We start from the raw sequence: 17,283 nt of genomic DNA, 5'->3' as shown, positions 1-17,283 counted from the left end.
AAGGTGTTTACTATGATATTCAGAACAAAACAGAATGAATAATTTCAAGATACAGATGCTCCCCTACTGACAAACATTCGAGTTACGAACAATGGTACATACGAACATTTTTTGAGGGTATGTCTAAAAATATTTGGATAGAGATGCTGTAAGTTAGATTTTGTGTTGCGCGCCTTTATACGGGTAGTGCTTCTTTCCGCCGCTAATGCCGACGTGAGGCGCTGTGAGAGCTCTCTCTTTCTCTCTAACATATGTAGTATTCTCTCCAGTTGTACATGTACAAGTCTTTATAGTGCATATATTTTATTAAATGCTTTTTTTTCAGGACAGGTTACTTATACAAGCCTTAAACATAGTTATATTAAACTTAAAGGACAACCGACGTCTCCGGACAGGTTGTGTCCATAATGTGGAAAAATGGCTTCAAATGACTTCTACTAGGCGTATTTCAATAGGATTCCACCGCATATAGCTATATTTTACGTTTTAAGACTCGCGTTGAACATTCAAGAAGTCTTGTTTTTGAGTTGGTGACGAGTCCTCGCGTGACATCAGAAAAGGACCGCCTCCTGACCGTAAAAAAGACGCATTGTAGCATCTTTCCATCACGTCAATGTATTTTGCTGTACTGTTTTTTTTAAAAACCCTTGTGTTACATCCAAATGCCGCCAACAGAGGGAGTCCAAGCTCCATGCAAGGAATGTATCAGCCTGTGGAAACGGGCTAATTCATTCCTCACAGGAGCTGGTCGCCATTTTTCTGCCTCTTTTGTGGTACGTTACATTGCGGTCCAGATGCCTCAAAATGACACAGAAGGACTTCTTTAATCGATGGCAAACATGTATGCTTTCCTCTTCAGAACTATTTGAATCATATTCATAACTGGATGTGTAACAAGAAAGAATATTCTCCGAATCTGAAGCCATTGTTTTGAATTTCCAGCAATGCAAGACGTCTTGGCGTGACATCACAAACTGGGGGCGGGACTTTCTGAAAATGCCCAATTCGCAGCTCAATTTTTTGCAGATTTTGGACACTTTAAGTCATTTTTATTGGTGTTTTGCATTTGACTAAAAATATCATACTGCGTGTTTTGGGTATTTTAGATACTATAAAACGTTTTTCTGATGTTAGTTAAAAAACAAAAAAGTGACGTCGGTTGCCCTTTAAACATATTTATATAAGCCTTCAACATACATTTCGTTAAAAAAATATCGTACTCAAGCAACTTACGAACAAATTCAACTTACGAACAACCATTGGGAACGTATCTCGTTTGTAAGTTGAGGAGCGTCTGTATTTTGAAATGTTATCGAGCGACTTCATTAGCTATGTATGTATTTGTTCGCAAGCAGGATTAAAAAATACCTGTCACCTAAACTTATTGATTTGACTTTAGCGAATGTACTTTAGCTGGTTTCTATCAAATGTCATTTAAATGGTTAAAAGACAGAAAAGATAACATGAAGTTCGGTTAAAAAGTAACTATGGAACTATAGTGCTTTTTGCCATCGCTAGCTAGCTGTTGCTAGCAAAGCCAAAGATATAGCCTGATGGAATACTCGCCGGCCATTTGATACGTTACCACATTTTTTCAGAAGCAAGGTCACTGGGAAGCGGCACTTCCACTTTCTCAGCATTTTCCAGGTTAACCTGCGGGAATTATCTCAGTTTGTTGGGAAACTAGACGTATTGACAAGGAAGCTTTGTCCATCTCTTTTCTGAACTGCTTTACCTTCACTTAGGTCAGCACAATCAACCACGTACAAAAGTCAGAAGATAGACCAGCATTGTCAAATGAAAGTTCAATACATTTGGTGAGAATGAGGCAGAATAAGTAATGAGCAAGCGGAGCTCGCTGAATTTGCCAAGCTCTCCATTAGGCTGCACAGCAGTTCATCATTGATTCCTGCACCCGCTACTGTGAATTGTTTAGCTTTTTTTCTGGAAACCTGGAGTGAGAGAAAGCTACCTTGAAGTAAATTTGCTGAAGGCACCCAGACATGGCACCCTTGATGGATTGAAGCGCTCCCTTGGAAAGCCCTCAATGTTTTCTCCAGACGGATAAAGAAAATGTTTGAGCGTAGAATGTTAGACATCTGAAAACTTGAAAGTGTTGCCTAGCACGGCCTCGCCGCGTGAAATGGACATTTATGAGCACAAGTCTCTACGGTCGGCGAGTGATTGTGTGGCACCTAATTACTACTTGGGGATTTGAGTTTTTTTTCCTCCTTTCCTCTTCTAATTAGCTCTTGCCGTCAATCAACAAGTGATTTTGGCTCACGAGTGAACCAAAAAGGGATGACGGCAGTAGCGGCGATGGCGGGATAATTGAAAATAATTGAGCAAATTAAGGTATTTGAGAAGTTGGCTGCGCGGGCGCCAGCGTGGGCGGAAAAAAACAGCACACCGAGCGAGGACGGAGGCAAACCGAGCCGGCGCTTAATGCTAATAAACAAAACACTTCTGCCTCCGTTCTGCCCCTGCCCTCCGGGATGAATCTGCTTTTCTCAATAATTAGCCCGCAGACTCTTCGTTTTGTGTGTGACATGAGGCGAATGCGCTTTGTGATCCACGCGTCACCAACCAGTCACCTGCGCGGTACGCATCCACACCCCTACGGCGCGGCAGATGCGCACCTGTGATCCAGTCGTCGCATAACATGACGTGTTTTTTCCTGTGAGTGTGTGTATGGAGTCATTACTTCATTGCACGTGATGAGACTGAAGAAGAGCACCGAGCCATTGCTTAAAAGGGACACATTATGGAAAATTGGCTTTTCAATATCTTGTATACAAATAGCCAGGAGTGGCCTACCCACTAGTGTAAAATTATACAGCCAAGTAAATATTTTGTGATTCGCTTCTTTTCCAAAAAACGATCTATGCGGGCGCTGTTTTATATGCACAGGGATACCTTGGCTTACGAACTTAATTGCTTCCCAGACAGAGCGTGTAAGGTGAAGTGTGTATCCCGAAAAATTATTTCCCATAGAAAACCATTAAAATGAGAATAATCCGTTCAAAATATACCTTTATCACTGCACCACGATTTACCCGCCCGTTACTTGACAGGTAGGCTGTTGTATTGACCCACCAAAATAAAACCTTTTTAAAATAAAAATGAAAATTACTTTAAAATTTTGGTAGTTGCATTCTGATCGCCAATAGAAAATGCTGCTGAGGAACTTTAAACAAAAATCCACCATGTCACAGAGATTCGGCATAGTCGAGTGCAAAAGCTCATACCACCCAAGTCAAGTATGTAAAACAGTAACAACATATAAGTAGCGTTTATTATCTCATGTAAATTCGAAGCCTCCAGCATACTGTATGTGGATGATGTACAGAAATACCCGCGTTGGCAGGCGGGGCTTGCTGGGAGTGAGTATTCAGTGTGTGTGTATTTTGTGTGTCGGTGTGCGTGTGTGTGTATATGCGTGTGTGTATGTGGTGAGGCTGTTACGCAGACCTCACAAAAACATTGAAACGGGAATGTGTGTGTGTGTGTCTGTATGTTTATGTGTGTGCGTGTGCATGTGTGTGTGCGTATGTGTGTGTGTATGTGTATATGCGTGTGCACACGTTTGTGTGTATGTGCGTGTGGCTGTTACCTGGATCTCACAAAAACATTGTAACAGGAATGTGTGCGTGTGCATTGGTGTGTGTGTGTGTGTGTGTGTGTGTGTGTGTGTGTGTGTGTGTGTGTGTGTGTGTGTGTGTGTGTGTGTGTGTGTGTGTGTGTGTGTGTGTGTGTATGGCTGTTATTTATTTCGCTTGCCCTCGGGTGCTGGCAAGTCATGCTCCAGCCCCGCCTCCTCCTCGCATTTTGTGTTCGGCAGAGGTAATTAGAGAACGTCCATATGTGCAATAGTTTTAATGACTCGTGTAAATGCAACGTGTAAATGTATGCTGCTTGAGGCAGCAACTTTATTGGGGCCTCCTGGTGTGTGTGCGTGTGTGTGTCTGCATAACCAAATCAACTTAATCCGCCTAAATGTTCACCCGTGGGTGGCTTTGTGCATCTGATAGTGTTGCAATCCCTACAAGCTCTCTGTTGGGACTCCTTAAAGACGACTCGGCAGCTTTTCACGTTGTTTGTCGTCTCTTCTCGCTTTTCTTCCTCCTACTCATCGGCGAGAGCCGCTGCCTACCTGTTTTTTTTTTTTTTTTTTTCTCGCCCGGCCCCGCTGATAGATGGAGAGCAAATAAATAAATAAAAGTCCGCATCTTGCTTTCCAATTTGCATTTCCATACGCTGCCAGTGGCGCTGGCGAGAGTGGATAATTGGCCTGAGAGTGGTGATGGAGAGAAAAAAACGGGGAAAAGGATGCACATCTTATTTTCGTCGAAATTTAAAAATCGGCAAACTTTTGACACTATGTTATGTGCACGTGAGTGGTGAAAAGTCTTGAGAACTTGTTGTCCGCCGTAGATTTTGTAAAAAAATAATTTATAATGGCTGCTTCAAACCTCCAGTACATGGTCATTTTTTATTTTATTTTTGGCCAACCAAAAAACCCCTACTTACTATACATAGTTATTTTTTTACCCCAACCAAAAAAAAAAATGCCTTACGATAACATGGTTGTTGTTTTTGCCCGAGAAACGCCTTATTATACGTGGTACTTTTAATTTTGGGCCCAAATAACGGCATACATGGTCGTTTTTATCTGCAAAAAAAAACACCTGACTATATACATGGTCGTTTTTTACAGCTTAAACACCTTACTATACATGGTCGTTTTTTTTGGCCCAAAAAACCCACCTTCCTATACATGGTCGTTTTTTTCGGGCTAAAAACGCCTTACTATATATACATGGTCTTTTTTTTTTCATACCCAAAAAAATGCTTTATTTTACATGGTCTTTTTTTCAGACTAAAAACGCTTTACTATACATGGTCATTTTTCCAAGCTAAAAACACCTTACTCTATATATACATGGTCAATTTTTAAGGCAAAAAAAGCCTTACTACACAGGAAATGATTGTCTTCCTGTTGAATTTCTGCCATCTGAGTCCTTGCGTTTTTATTTATTTATGTATTTTTTTTATGATTGGGATGTCCATTAAATTTGATCTGATTTTGAGAGCTGCTGAGTGCGACGTTACTGCTTCAAATCAAAATGGCTGACTGTGTTTTGAATTTTAGTAATGGGTCACTGAGACATTTTCATATGTAGACATATCTAGGAACTCTTCCCTTGAATGGTGAAACAAATTTCCCAGGTCAACATTGTCCGGAGGCTAACATTAGTGGGGGGGCTAACATTGGCGTGGGCTAACATTGTCAAGGCAGCTACTGAGTGAGAAATGATGGCTACAAAATAAAATGGCTGACATTTTATAACATGTTGTACATGTTGTACTCAGTAAGTGAGTGAGGTGAATTTTTTTTCTAGCTCTCTTTGGGAGCATCGGCTGAATAAAAAAAATATTACTGCTTTGAATCACAATGTCGAACTTTGTGTGTACTTAGTTCTTGTTGAGCTCCCTTAAATATATATTTTCAGACGAACACACGCGCTTCGGCGAAATTGGCAAAATGTCAGGCATTTTGAGGCTTTCAAAAAGCACTTTATTCCCCACGTTCAACTCGCCCAAACAACTCAGTGTCATTTTTAACACTGCTCTTCTGCACCTGAAAAGATTTACCTTCCTCTCTCCCGTTTGCAGTCACACTGCCCCCTCCCCCCTCCCTTGATAACCTCATTCCCCTCTATCTCATTCATTCTGGATCCCCATCCTCCTCCCTTCAGCGCTCTGGCCGTGTCACCCACAGCATGGCGTTAATACACCAATTAGTACTAAGAGCAGATAATGGACTATGTTGGACCGCAGGTGGGGGGGGGGGGGGGGGGGGTCAGTCCGCAACGATGCCGGTAGAAGAGGCGGTGGAGGAGGAGGTGTCTTTATTGCACGCGTTGTGTAAAAAAACGATGTGAGCAAAGTGCATGATGGGAAGAAGTGATCGAGCGGTCGCGGGGTTGCCACATAAAAGCCGAGGTGTTACACCGACGGTTTGCTGCCTCCCGTTGCTGAAATCTATTTGGCTTTGTTGGACCCTTAAACTCTCTTTTCAGCGGCTTGCTTCCCATTTCACTCCTGGAAATGCCATACAGGTTGTTCATTTTCTTTTCTCTCTCTCCGCCTTTTCTTCATCTTTCTCCTATCGACGCCTACAGGCCTCCTTCTACGCCGAATATAAAGGGCAAGAATGAAAGGCCCGAAAAGATTTCCTCGAGGGAGGCTGAGTGTGCACTAAAATGTTTTCATGTTTCTCCAACAGCCAACACAAATAGGATATTGATTCTTTTATTATGAAAATATGTCTTTGGTTATGCTTTTACAAAACATCACCATATGGAGCACCATGCTGGTATTAGTCATTATCAGAGGGGTTCCGCAGCATGTACACTGGACCTGACTGACACGGATTTGCGAATGTACGCGGGAGGGTGACGCAAAAAGATGTGTCACTGAGTCCCTCACTGCAGCAATGTTTTCCCCTGAAAGAGGACAACTTGACAGACGTGTACAGGTTTGCTCTCAACGAAATGGTGAACATTTGGAACACATCCTGGGAAAATCATACATTGATAGAAATAGCTGAAACTCTGCTGGTCTTCCATAAACTGAATAAAGTGTGGCTGTAATTTGAAATAAATAGCTTTTTAAGCAAAGCCACAATTCGTCTGTGTAAGCTCTCAGTCGTACAGGAGTGGTCCATCGATGAGAAGGTTTCTTCAGCCGTCATCTGTACAAAAGTGAAGGTTTCGGACGTTTCGCCTCGTATCCAAGAGGCTTCGTCAGCGAACTGATATGTTCGCTGACGAAGCCTCAAAAAGTGAAGGTTTCGGACGTTTCGCCTCGTATCCAAGAGGCTTCGTCAGCGAACTGATATGTTCGCTGACGAAGCCTCTTGGATAGGAGGCGAAACGTCCGAAACCTTCACTTTTGTACAGATGACGGCTGAAGAAACCTTCTCATCGACAAAGCCACAATTGAAATTTTCATGGGTACGCATCTTTTTGGGTCACCCTGCCGTTGCCTCTTGATGATATCCGAGTGAAGTTGCCGTGCTTTCTCGGCGATAATACCCTCACTCACACGGTCCCCTGCTAGCTGCTTTTCGTTAATAGAAAGCAACAGAAGTTTTTCAACCTCTTCTATTACCTGAGACCATTGCTTAGACACCCGTAGCCACACGTAGCAATGGTCGACTTAGCATACTGGTACTGGGACGCTAAGTCACACAAACGCACACCTCGTATGTGTTTTTCGATGATCTCCTTCTTCTGCTCGACCGTAATTTTCTTTTGTGTCCTTTTCGACTTAACACTAGCCTGTGGTGGGGTCTTTTTCGGTACTTCAATCAATAACAAACCACGACTGCACTCAAAGAAAGTTGGTGTGGAAAACTGGTCCGGCAGTCGCCGTGGCCATGATAGCAAAAGTACTTCACTCAATAACGAACCACGACTGCGCTCAAAGAAAGTGGGTGTGGAAAAATAGTCCGCCAGCCACCGTGGTGCGGTTCGACCGTGTGGTTTGGTGTTCTTCGGCCGAGAACTAGTCCACCATCCACCATGGCGCTGTGTGGTTTGCTTCGTCTGCCGAAAACTAGTTTATATGCCAAAATTATATTTTCGCAAATTTAATCTTCGTAAGGCGAAAAGTTCGTGAGCTAAAGCGTTCGTAAGCCGAGGTATCACTCTCTGTGTGTGAATATGTATGTATGTATGTATGTATGTATGCATGCATGCATGCATGCATGCGTCTGGTGAAAATGCACTTACATACATACATACATACATACATACATACATACATACATACATACATACATAGATGCATGCATGTATACCGATTTAGGTAAAGGGGAACGCAGCAGATATGTTTGCATACTGTACATATTGTCAACAATATATGTGTACAAAAAAATCTGATGTTTAATTAATTTAATTGATATATATATATATATATATATATATATATATATATATATATATATACCACCAACACCTATATATATATATATATATATATATATATATATATATATATATATATATATATATATATGTATATATATTGGTGTTGAACGTATTTTCCGCAATATAAGACCCACTTTAAAGCCTTCAGGATCATACGGCTGATACCAATGCACCTTATATATGGAATAAAACCTTTTTAAATATGTCATTCATTGAAGGTGTGCTTAATAGTCTGGAAAATAAGTTTATTTATTTATGTATTGATTTGTTATTTATATTATTTATTTATTCAACATATTTGCCATTTGGTGCTTCAGGAAATAATTTTTCCAATCTGCAAAACAAGAAGAAGAACTGCCTGGTGAAAATAGAAGCGATTTGGCAAAGGTGTTGTGTAAACAGCGGCGCTGGAATAAACACAAACCCCCTACTCGAAGAAATTGACAATCATCAAACATGATAAATTAAAATATGGCCGCCGTCGCTGGCCTTCATTGACTTTAAAAGACAAAAACAAGCGATGCTCCGTTAAAGAAGATGGAAGACGAGCGAATGAGAATAATTAGTTTGAGAATGCAGACGCGGTGTAAGATTGCGCGATAAAAACTGCGACAATGAAAAAAAACACAGCGACTTTCTTATCTTGAGATTTTCTTTCATTTTTCCAGCGCCATGCTTGTGTATTTTTTTAATCAAGTGCCATCTGCACAAAAGCAGCAAAAACTTATTATGATGTGACAATTGAAGGCCATTTTGAATCTGACTGTAATTCACGGAGGTGTCTATCAATGCCCAAAGCCTGTTTACATGAGGCACTGTGAAATATAATATCCTCTTACAATATTAATATCGGAGATTCAAAATAATAGTTGTGCCCATACTGTAGATGGACAATCCGAACGGTCCGGATGAATTGATAATGATATTTGAAGCCGCTGACCTTTATTGTGGAAAAGGTTTTGTTGACTAGCTTAAAAATGTCAACGTTCAATTTATTTTGTGATCGATCCGGCTCGCCTCCTTCTGTGAAGTTGGTCTTCTTTGTTTTGCCCGTTCGTATCTGATGACTTTTTTTTGAAAGTGCACATGCTCATACTTGGATGAGAAACTTTTGAGTGAATTTGATGCTGATTAAAATCAAGCTGCATTTAAAGGACAACCGACACCATTTTTTTGTTTTCTAATTGACATCAGAAAAAAAACGTTTTATAGCATTTAAAACACGCCCAAAGGGAATTTTCAATTTGCATATCTTTTTTTCAAAAAAGTTCCTGTTTCGGTCTGGAACATGTCAGAAAATTGTTCAAAAAGCTTGATAATTTTTTTTCCTCCCACTCTAACAGCAAACATTTGCTTACATTTTATTTTGATTCATCACACATAATGATAATTCCTCTTCAGTGGAAGATGATCACAAATGGAATATTTGGTGTTGACTATAAGATCATCACATGTGTGACTTCCAGTGATGCCTGTCTGCAAATACAAACATCTTCATCACCAATATGTTTCACATGATATCATATAGATTTGCTGTCAGTTGCGAGAATGCCGGCTATCCAGCTTTGGCGGAGAATGCGACATGTCGCAAGGTTTGCAATTGTGTCGTCTTTCAAACCGGAACAATCGCGTCAGAATGCTGTTGTCACTGTTGTTGTTGCTAAGAGACCACAGGCGGGGATGTACAAGCTGCAGTGAATAGATTCAGCCTGGGATCGAACCACCTGGTCCGCAGGGGTTTACCCCACCTGGAGTCTCGCCTGAGCTCATACACGCACACGCACACACACACACGCAAACACGCACACACACACACAGAATTTCGAACTCTGGCCAGTGGACTCGCGCACTTGCATTTGAATGCATTTATACACACATTGTAACACACACACACACACACACACACACACACATAAACACCCACAAAACACACTCACACACAAACAAACACACAATTGCAAACTCTGGCAAGCAGACTCTCACACTTGCATTCTACTACATTTACACACACATAGTAACACACACACACACACACACACACATTGTAACACGCACAAACACATACACATGTAAACACAGACAAAACATACACGACACAAACACACAATTCCAAACTCTTAGGCAAGCGAACTCATGCACTTGCATTCTAATACATTTACACATAAAACACACACACACACACAAAACACACATGCACACTAACACACGATTGCAAACTCTTTGGCAGGCAGTCTCATGCACTTGCATTCTAATACATATATTTACACACACATAAAACACACACACACACACACACAATAGCAAACTGTGGCGAGCAAACTAACGCACTTCCATTCTAATGCATTTACACACACATTGTAAGACACACACACACACACACATACAATTGCCAACACTTTGGCAAGCGGTCTCACACACTTGCATTCTAATACATTTAAACACACAAATTGTAACACACAGACACACAAACACACCAAAAATACCTCATAAATAAAAGTGAATGCGTGTGCGTGTGCCCGTGTATGTGTGTGCGCACATGTGTGTGTGTCTGTGTGCTCCAAAGCACAATGCACAACTCATTTATTGAGTCAGGCAGCCCATGAAGGTCAATTGAGAGGATTTGAGAGCAGAGGGTACACTGACTCAAGTATGAAGTTCAATCCCATTACGACAGCCGACTGTTTGCCGTCGTGTTAGAACCCGAAAGAAAAACGAGCAAACACAAAAACAACAAAACCAAAATGCAGCTGATTCTTCTTTTTTGATGAATCCATCTGCCAGCGCAACCTCTCCTGTGTTTTGTTTGTTTTGCGACCAATCGCGGCTGTTTGTCCTAACCTATGGGCTCTGTTTGTACAAGGTTATTGTAGCGCGCGGTGGCAGTAGGAAGGAGGGGTAGGTGGTCGGGGAGTGTGTGTGGGGGGTGGGGTGTGTGCTTAATTCAGTCCTTTGCTGTTGTCCCCGCTGTGTATAAGTGTAGTGGCAATTGTAATGTATGACCCCGCTGTAAAGTGCTGAGTAAGAGTCCGCATGCAGCAGCTTCGCATGCACGCTAACACGCACGGAGCCTCCGAGTACGCATCACCCGCTGACTCACATGCGCCCCCCCATCAATCCCTGACCTCCGCCCCCCACCAAAATAGCAGAGGTAAAGGGCTTTCACTTGTTTTTTTTCCCCTCACCTGCAGACATGAAGTACCAAACTAGTTTATTATGACACCTGCTCCTTAGTCACTTAAACAGATCTGTTACTGTAAAGGCAACAAAACACTCCCTTAATGTTAATGTACAAGAAATTCCTTCAAATTAAACTTCCCATCCAATTTTGTGTTTTAGTTACGCCCCTTTATGAATAAATCATGCTGCCACTGCCACAGCCAGTAATAGTCTTGCTTTGTTTCCAAAGCTGATGCTAGCTTAGTTGTGCAAACACAAGTATAAATGCTTCAAATTAAATATCAGTCATGCAGAGTGACTCCTGTATTTTCCGTTGACTTTGCACTTTTCTTTTGCCCCCTAGTTTGTACATGATAGAGAATAGACCGAATAGAAGTTATCATGTTTAAAATGTCCATCTTGTGGAGTTCTTGGTTGGCCAGTTTGATGTGAACAGACCCAGGTTGTTATGCAAAGGGAATATTTGGTATGCGCCTGTACGAGAAGAGCTCATTAGCCAGGTAACAAATATATCAGTTCATGGAAAGGCCATCTATTAAAATGTCTACGTTCTGTTGGTTTATGGACGTTGGTGCTTGTACCAGTGGACAACTTGGACGGATATCCATAGGACGTCCAGGGGCGTGGTAGCCTGTTTCACGCTCGATTGTGATCAAGACAGTGATTACCATGGAAACAGACGGCTCTTGTGATTGACATTAGCCTTTTTATCTGGGCACGCTAGCAACTCTTCAGCTATTTGCAACTGGATGGGTCAGGAAACATATTACCTATCTAGCTAGCAAGCTATCTATTAGTTATCTAGCTAGCTCTTAGCAATATAGCTAGCTAGCTATTTTAGTCAGGTAACATATTAGCTATCTAGTTAGCTAGCTATATAGCATTCTGTTAGCTATCTAGCTTGTTTTCTATCTAGTTTAGTTACTTCTGGGTTGAGTGAACGCAGGCGCGTGTGGCTGCCGCTGCTCAACCGCAGAAAAACTACTCCTGTCACTGTAAAGTGACCTTGAGAGTTTTGAAAGGCGCTTAGAAATGAAATGGAGTATTATTATTATTCAAATAATAAGGCTGTTTTACTAATGTATCACTTGAATTTGCATAGACTATCACCTGACACCTGACCTCAGGAGGTCAGGTGTCAATTGAGAAGTGGCACAGAGTCAGTTGAGAGGTGGCCCACAGTGGCTTCATGAAAAATGTGCTTCCTGCTGGCAGTAAAGGACAATCTTCTGTTTGAGCCTTTGTTCAAACTGTCCAAGCAAACATCTCTGACAGGTCATTAATATTCCAAAGTTTGTTATTTTTCACGTTTTTTTGGATATGTCATTATTATTGTATCTGTGTTGAGCGAGGGTGCCATATGACTGTCAAGGATTGCATGGTAGTGATGGTAGTGGATCCCAAAAAAGCAGGCAGGAGGGAGCAGCAGGGTGTAATTGACAAATTGTATTAACTAAAATCAGCAGGGACAAAATCTGACAGGGTGAAGCAAATACATACAATGTCCTGACAACGAATGGTCGTGCCGGGAGTCCTTTTAACTGCCACTCATTGGAACGACCAACGCAGGTGCAGGCGGGGCCGACCGCCACCCGTTGTTCGCCAACCAGATCGTGACAATGTCAGTTTCCTGCTCTTCATCAGATCTCTTGAATCCAAAATGTAATCAAATCAAAAGTACCTTCCATTTCGGTGCAAGTGACTCTGGACTTGCATTGGACCATTTCTCCTCTTTCGTAAAGACGATTCAAGTATGTCTCGTGTGTTGGTTCGCCACTTCCAATGGGTTATTTCGTTAGCCAACTAGTAGTCACTCTGTGATACAAGCAATTTGCATTATTCACCCATCCACTGGAAGAAGTGCCAAAGTTTGTTGCTGTGCGGTGCCTGTGAGTTTCATCATATTTGTTTATGTCTGCTTGTGCATTTTTTAGTCAAGTTTCACACCAGATCTATAAACTTGGAGACACGTAAATATGCATCCTTTAACATGCTTTGTCATTTTCCCCATTGAGATAGAAAATAACATGTGGATGCCATACCTGTCAACCTTGGTTAATAGCTGCCCTTATAAATCCTGGAAAGTCCTGTATAAAAGTTGGTGTATGCCGTACATTATTTTGAATGATAAAAAACGCTAACACAAGCGGAAATGCAGACAGCTTATCGTGCATGTGCATCGTGCATCCACCCTACCGTAGGCAGTGAAAGAAAATACGATTGAGGATTATCTTTTCTGGTTTGCCGTGACAATTGTAGCGATCTGTGGCAACATTGTAGTTGGCTACTCGCAGTTGAGATGAACTGGATTTGAGCCAAAATGGTCTTTGTAAGATTGGTTCACATTTTGTTACCGTATAAAAGTTGTAGTACACCTGGCACTATTTGAAATGATAAAAAAACTTATAAAATACGAGGAAAACGTATAAATTGACAGGTAATGGATGTGCCAATGCATTCCAGTTTTGTTGACTTAGTGTGTGGCATCGCAAGATGGTTGCCGGTAGCTTCACTTTTCACTATTGTGAATACCATCGCTTTTTTTAATACTACTATACTACTACATATACCAGGGATGTTCACTTCTAGCGCTCAAGGGCCCCTCTCGTGTCTAGTTTAGATGTTTTTTCTCATTCAGCACATCTGATTCAAAATGATTAGCTCATTAGCATGCTGTGTCGAAGCCTGAAAAAAAGATTCCCTCAGAACCTTTTTTAATTTTCAAATATTGAATTGCTTTTTTTGTAGATGACAAAAGCACATATTACTTATTCCCAGAAAAAAATATTACATTCTATCATAAATGTTTGTTTGTCATGAGAGCGGAAGTGTCACGTAGAGTTTCCTTATATGGACATTGGGGGGCGTTTCTCAACTATAAACGAGGCAACAAAATGGTGTCAGCTTCTAAACAACCCGATGAGGAAGTGCACTGGTTCAAAAGCAGCTTTGTGGATGTTTTTTTTCAAGTGCCCGTGTGTTTGTGCGAGCTGTCTGTCGACTGCCCCGGGGGGTGGAGATAGAGGGAGGGTTAAAAAAGAAACCCACGAGTGTGTGCGTCAGCGCGCAGCGTTTCGGCGCTTGAGGGAGCGAGCGAGAGACGACCGTGCACACGACTCGTCCTTCCTCGCTCTCCTGCACGATTTGCCTCCTCATCGCCTCTCATTTGAGGCTGCGAGCGGCCGAGGGCATCACTTACGCGCTCCGGAACCAAGGACATTTCCACAGAAAAAAAAATAATAATACAAAACAAAAAAGACCAACTTGTGTTTTGCGTGTGGCGTTTTCCTGCGAATATTTTCATGTAATTTTCCGAAGCGGGACCATGCTGCCGTTGTTTATTTATTTTGATGCAACCACACGGGAGCGTTTTAATCAGTGAGGAGAAAACAACCTTTTCCCGAAACTACCTTTTTTTAATTTGACTTTTTTTAAAATATCGTTTTTTTTGGAGGTGGGACAATGGTGTTTTGCCTTTAAGACAGCAGGGGAGCAATGCCTTTTTAATTCGTATGCATCCTCACGAAGGTGGCACCCAGAAGAGAAGGAGAGAGGAAGAAGAAACCTGCAAGAAAGTGAGGCGGGACGCCAGAATGAATGAATGAATGAATGAATCTACGAATGAATGAACCACAATCCGCTTCCCCATCAAAAGCACATTGCACGACGAGAGGTAGGAACCCTCCTTCATTCTTGACATTTACAATTGACATATGTGCCACCTTGCATCACCCGCATTCCGTTTGGGTGTGAGATTTGTGAGGATTTTAGTCACATTATATATGGATTTACATATGCATCCTTGTTTCGCACAGCTGGGCGTGTTTTTCTTTTTTTCTTATTTTTATATTAATGCAATTAAAAAAAATGACAAGCATGTATGGAGTAGTTGACAGTTACTAGCCCACCCCCCCTCTCATTTCTCAAAAGGTGCTTTTGAATTTACTGTACAAGGACCCCTGAATGTAAACTGAACTGCACACAACACCCTGTACAGAATATACCATTAATCCTCCACCTTGTCAAATCCTGAACTGTGGGGCACTTGGGGGTGGGGGTGGTCGGGGTGGTAGGATGGATGGATAGAAAGATAGAAAAGAGGAGGGCAACAAGAGTCCTTGACAAATGTCCCTCCAGCAAATGGAGTCCTTCTTGAATTTTCCTTTTAAACTTTAACAAAGTAATTGAAAATGAAAGCAAGGCTGACAAATGTCTTGTTTGGCTGCAGCATAGAGATGGGGGGGGAGTGGGGGGCAAACGGGACCCCTGTCCCCTCCTCCTCCTTCTTCTTCCTCGCTGTAATTAAACATTTCATTCCGGGGTTCATATGGTGTAGCTATGCTGATCTAATTCCCCCGCATAATAAAACATGTAATAAAAACAAAAAAAAAGGCACAAGGCAGCCCACGCTGTTGGTACGCCGGAAGAAATTAAACCTTTTGTCTTTGCGTTGTTGTTGTTGTCATAAAATTGAAACAGCGGTGGCTCGGAAAATAAAGGGGGGGGGGGCTTGTTGTTGTTTTTCTTTTTCCTTGCCGGTAAGCCTTTTGCTCATTTCAGCAGTATGCATTGTGTTTGTTCGTGACAATTTCAGGTCCTGAAATTGGCATGTCTATTCCTAGTTGGCGGGGGGAGGGGGGGGGGGGGGGTTAAATAAAATTCAAATTCTTCAGGTGGCAGAAAAGGAAAAAAATAGCAATATTGGAACTGTCTGATGTCGTTATCTACCCCGGTGAAGAAGCCAGACTCGGAATTGGTTTACTGCCGAACCCGCCCTCCATGGGAAGACAGAGGGATTTATCCCCCCCTCACCTTCACCCCCACACATTCACACTCTCTTCTTGTCTGTGCGTCACATCGCTATAAAAAAAAAACAATTCTCGCCTCTCGCTGGCTTGAATAATATTCATACATTAGCATGCCATTAATGGCCGTCAGACTTTTTAATAAGTCAGCGACTGTAATTAGATTTATTGCAGTTCACAATCGGAACGCCGTGTTGCTGTGGGTCACACTGGGGAAGATATATACAATGTGTATACAGTATAAATGCATATGTATTTTTGCTTATCTGCTAAATTCATTTGCTGGCTCTCCTTCTCCGCTCATGCATGGGTGAACAAGCAGCATGCAAATGGCAGATGCGCACACATGCATTTTTAATTTTTTTTTTATGCATACATAAATGAAGCTAAAATGTCCCAAAAGTGAATCCTCTTCTAATTTCCTTTGCATGCCACTTCTTCAATATGCATGCAGTCCCTACAGCTCTTTTAAACAAGGCTCCCTCGATGAATATGCTAATAGGGGAAAAAATAAGAATGACAGCCATTAATATGAATTTCAAAAAGTGACCCATGACGTTGAATTTCTTCTCCTTTTTTTTTACTTCTCTTCCAAGCAAACAACGTGGTAAAAGTGATTTGTAGAAATGTGAGATTTTGAAAGACATCATCGTTGATTAAAATCAGTTTTATTAAAAAAAATAAGTAAACAAAAATGGTTTTCGTCACACTTTTGTTAGGAAGCAGTCAAGGAGGGCTCAGCGAGTAGTTTAATTAAAGATATCATAACACCTTGCGGTGGTGAAAATACGCAGTCCATCTGTGTTGCGGTTTGATTTATTATTATTATTATTATTATTTTTGTGTGTGTGTAAATCTCACAGTCTCATTCACGGCAACTGGCAAGCAAAATGTCACTTCATAACTCTTTGTTGTACATTTACAATGGAGACATTTTTTTTCACTGTTTCCCACTCGACTTCCATAAAAGTACTGCAATGTGTGCCATTTCATGTTTTGCTAGCTGCTTTGAATCCCGATAGCCCAAAGCAAATAGTAAACTCTTGTTTTTTTCATTTTGTTTTTTTTTTCTTGCTATCCGATTATGGCAAAGAGCCTCTCTCCAGCTGACCTCACGTCCTCCCAGCTAGCGCAGGAAGTTGTTTTTGATAATCATGTCCGTGCCCCTCTATTGATTCTCTATACTTTTGAAGATAGTTTGCAATTATAATCCATTCATACAAAAAAAAAACACCTTTCACCAGATTTGATTTTTTTTCTAAATAAGAATGATTTTGTCATCCAAGGGAAACTGGCTTTTATGA

At 41.5% G+C, this 17,283-nt stretch overlaps 1 protein-coding gene across 14 annotated transcripts in view; it reads left to right on the top strand.

The window, feature by feature from the left end:
- The window catches only part of adgrl1a (adhesion G protein-coupled receptor L1a), a 253,372-nt gene that overhangs the window by 79,740 nt on the left and 156,349 nt on the right, over positions 1 to 17,283 (top strand). For 12 of the 14 annotated variants that reach the window (XM_089018139.1, XM_089018147.1, XM_089018146.1 and 9 more), the window contains one exon: positions 14,703 to 14,847. The exons of the other annotated variants lie outside the window; for them this stretch is intronic. The gene's annotated coding sequence lies outside the window, so the exon portion shown is untranslated. The remainder of the gene's footprint in view (positions 1 to 14,702; positions 14,848 to 17,283) is intronic. 14 annotated transcript variants of the gene reach the window in all.

The sequence above is a fragment of the Hippocampus bargibanti genome, linkage group LG17 (assembly GCF_051943395.1).
Source record: "Hippocampus bargibanti isolate YZ-2025 linkage group LG17, ASM5194339v1, whole genome shotgun sequence".
Taxonomy (NCBI): domain Eukaryota; kingdom Metazoa; phylum Chordata; class Actinopteri; order Syngnathiformes; family Syngnathidae; genus Hippocampus; species Hippocampus bargibanti.
The sequence above is the reverse complement of the archived record's forward strand: the minus strand, read 5'-3'. Positions and strand labels throughout refer to the sequence as shown.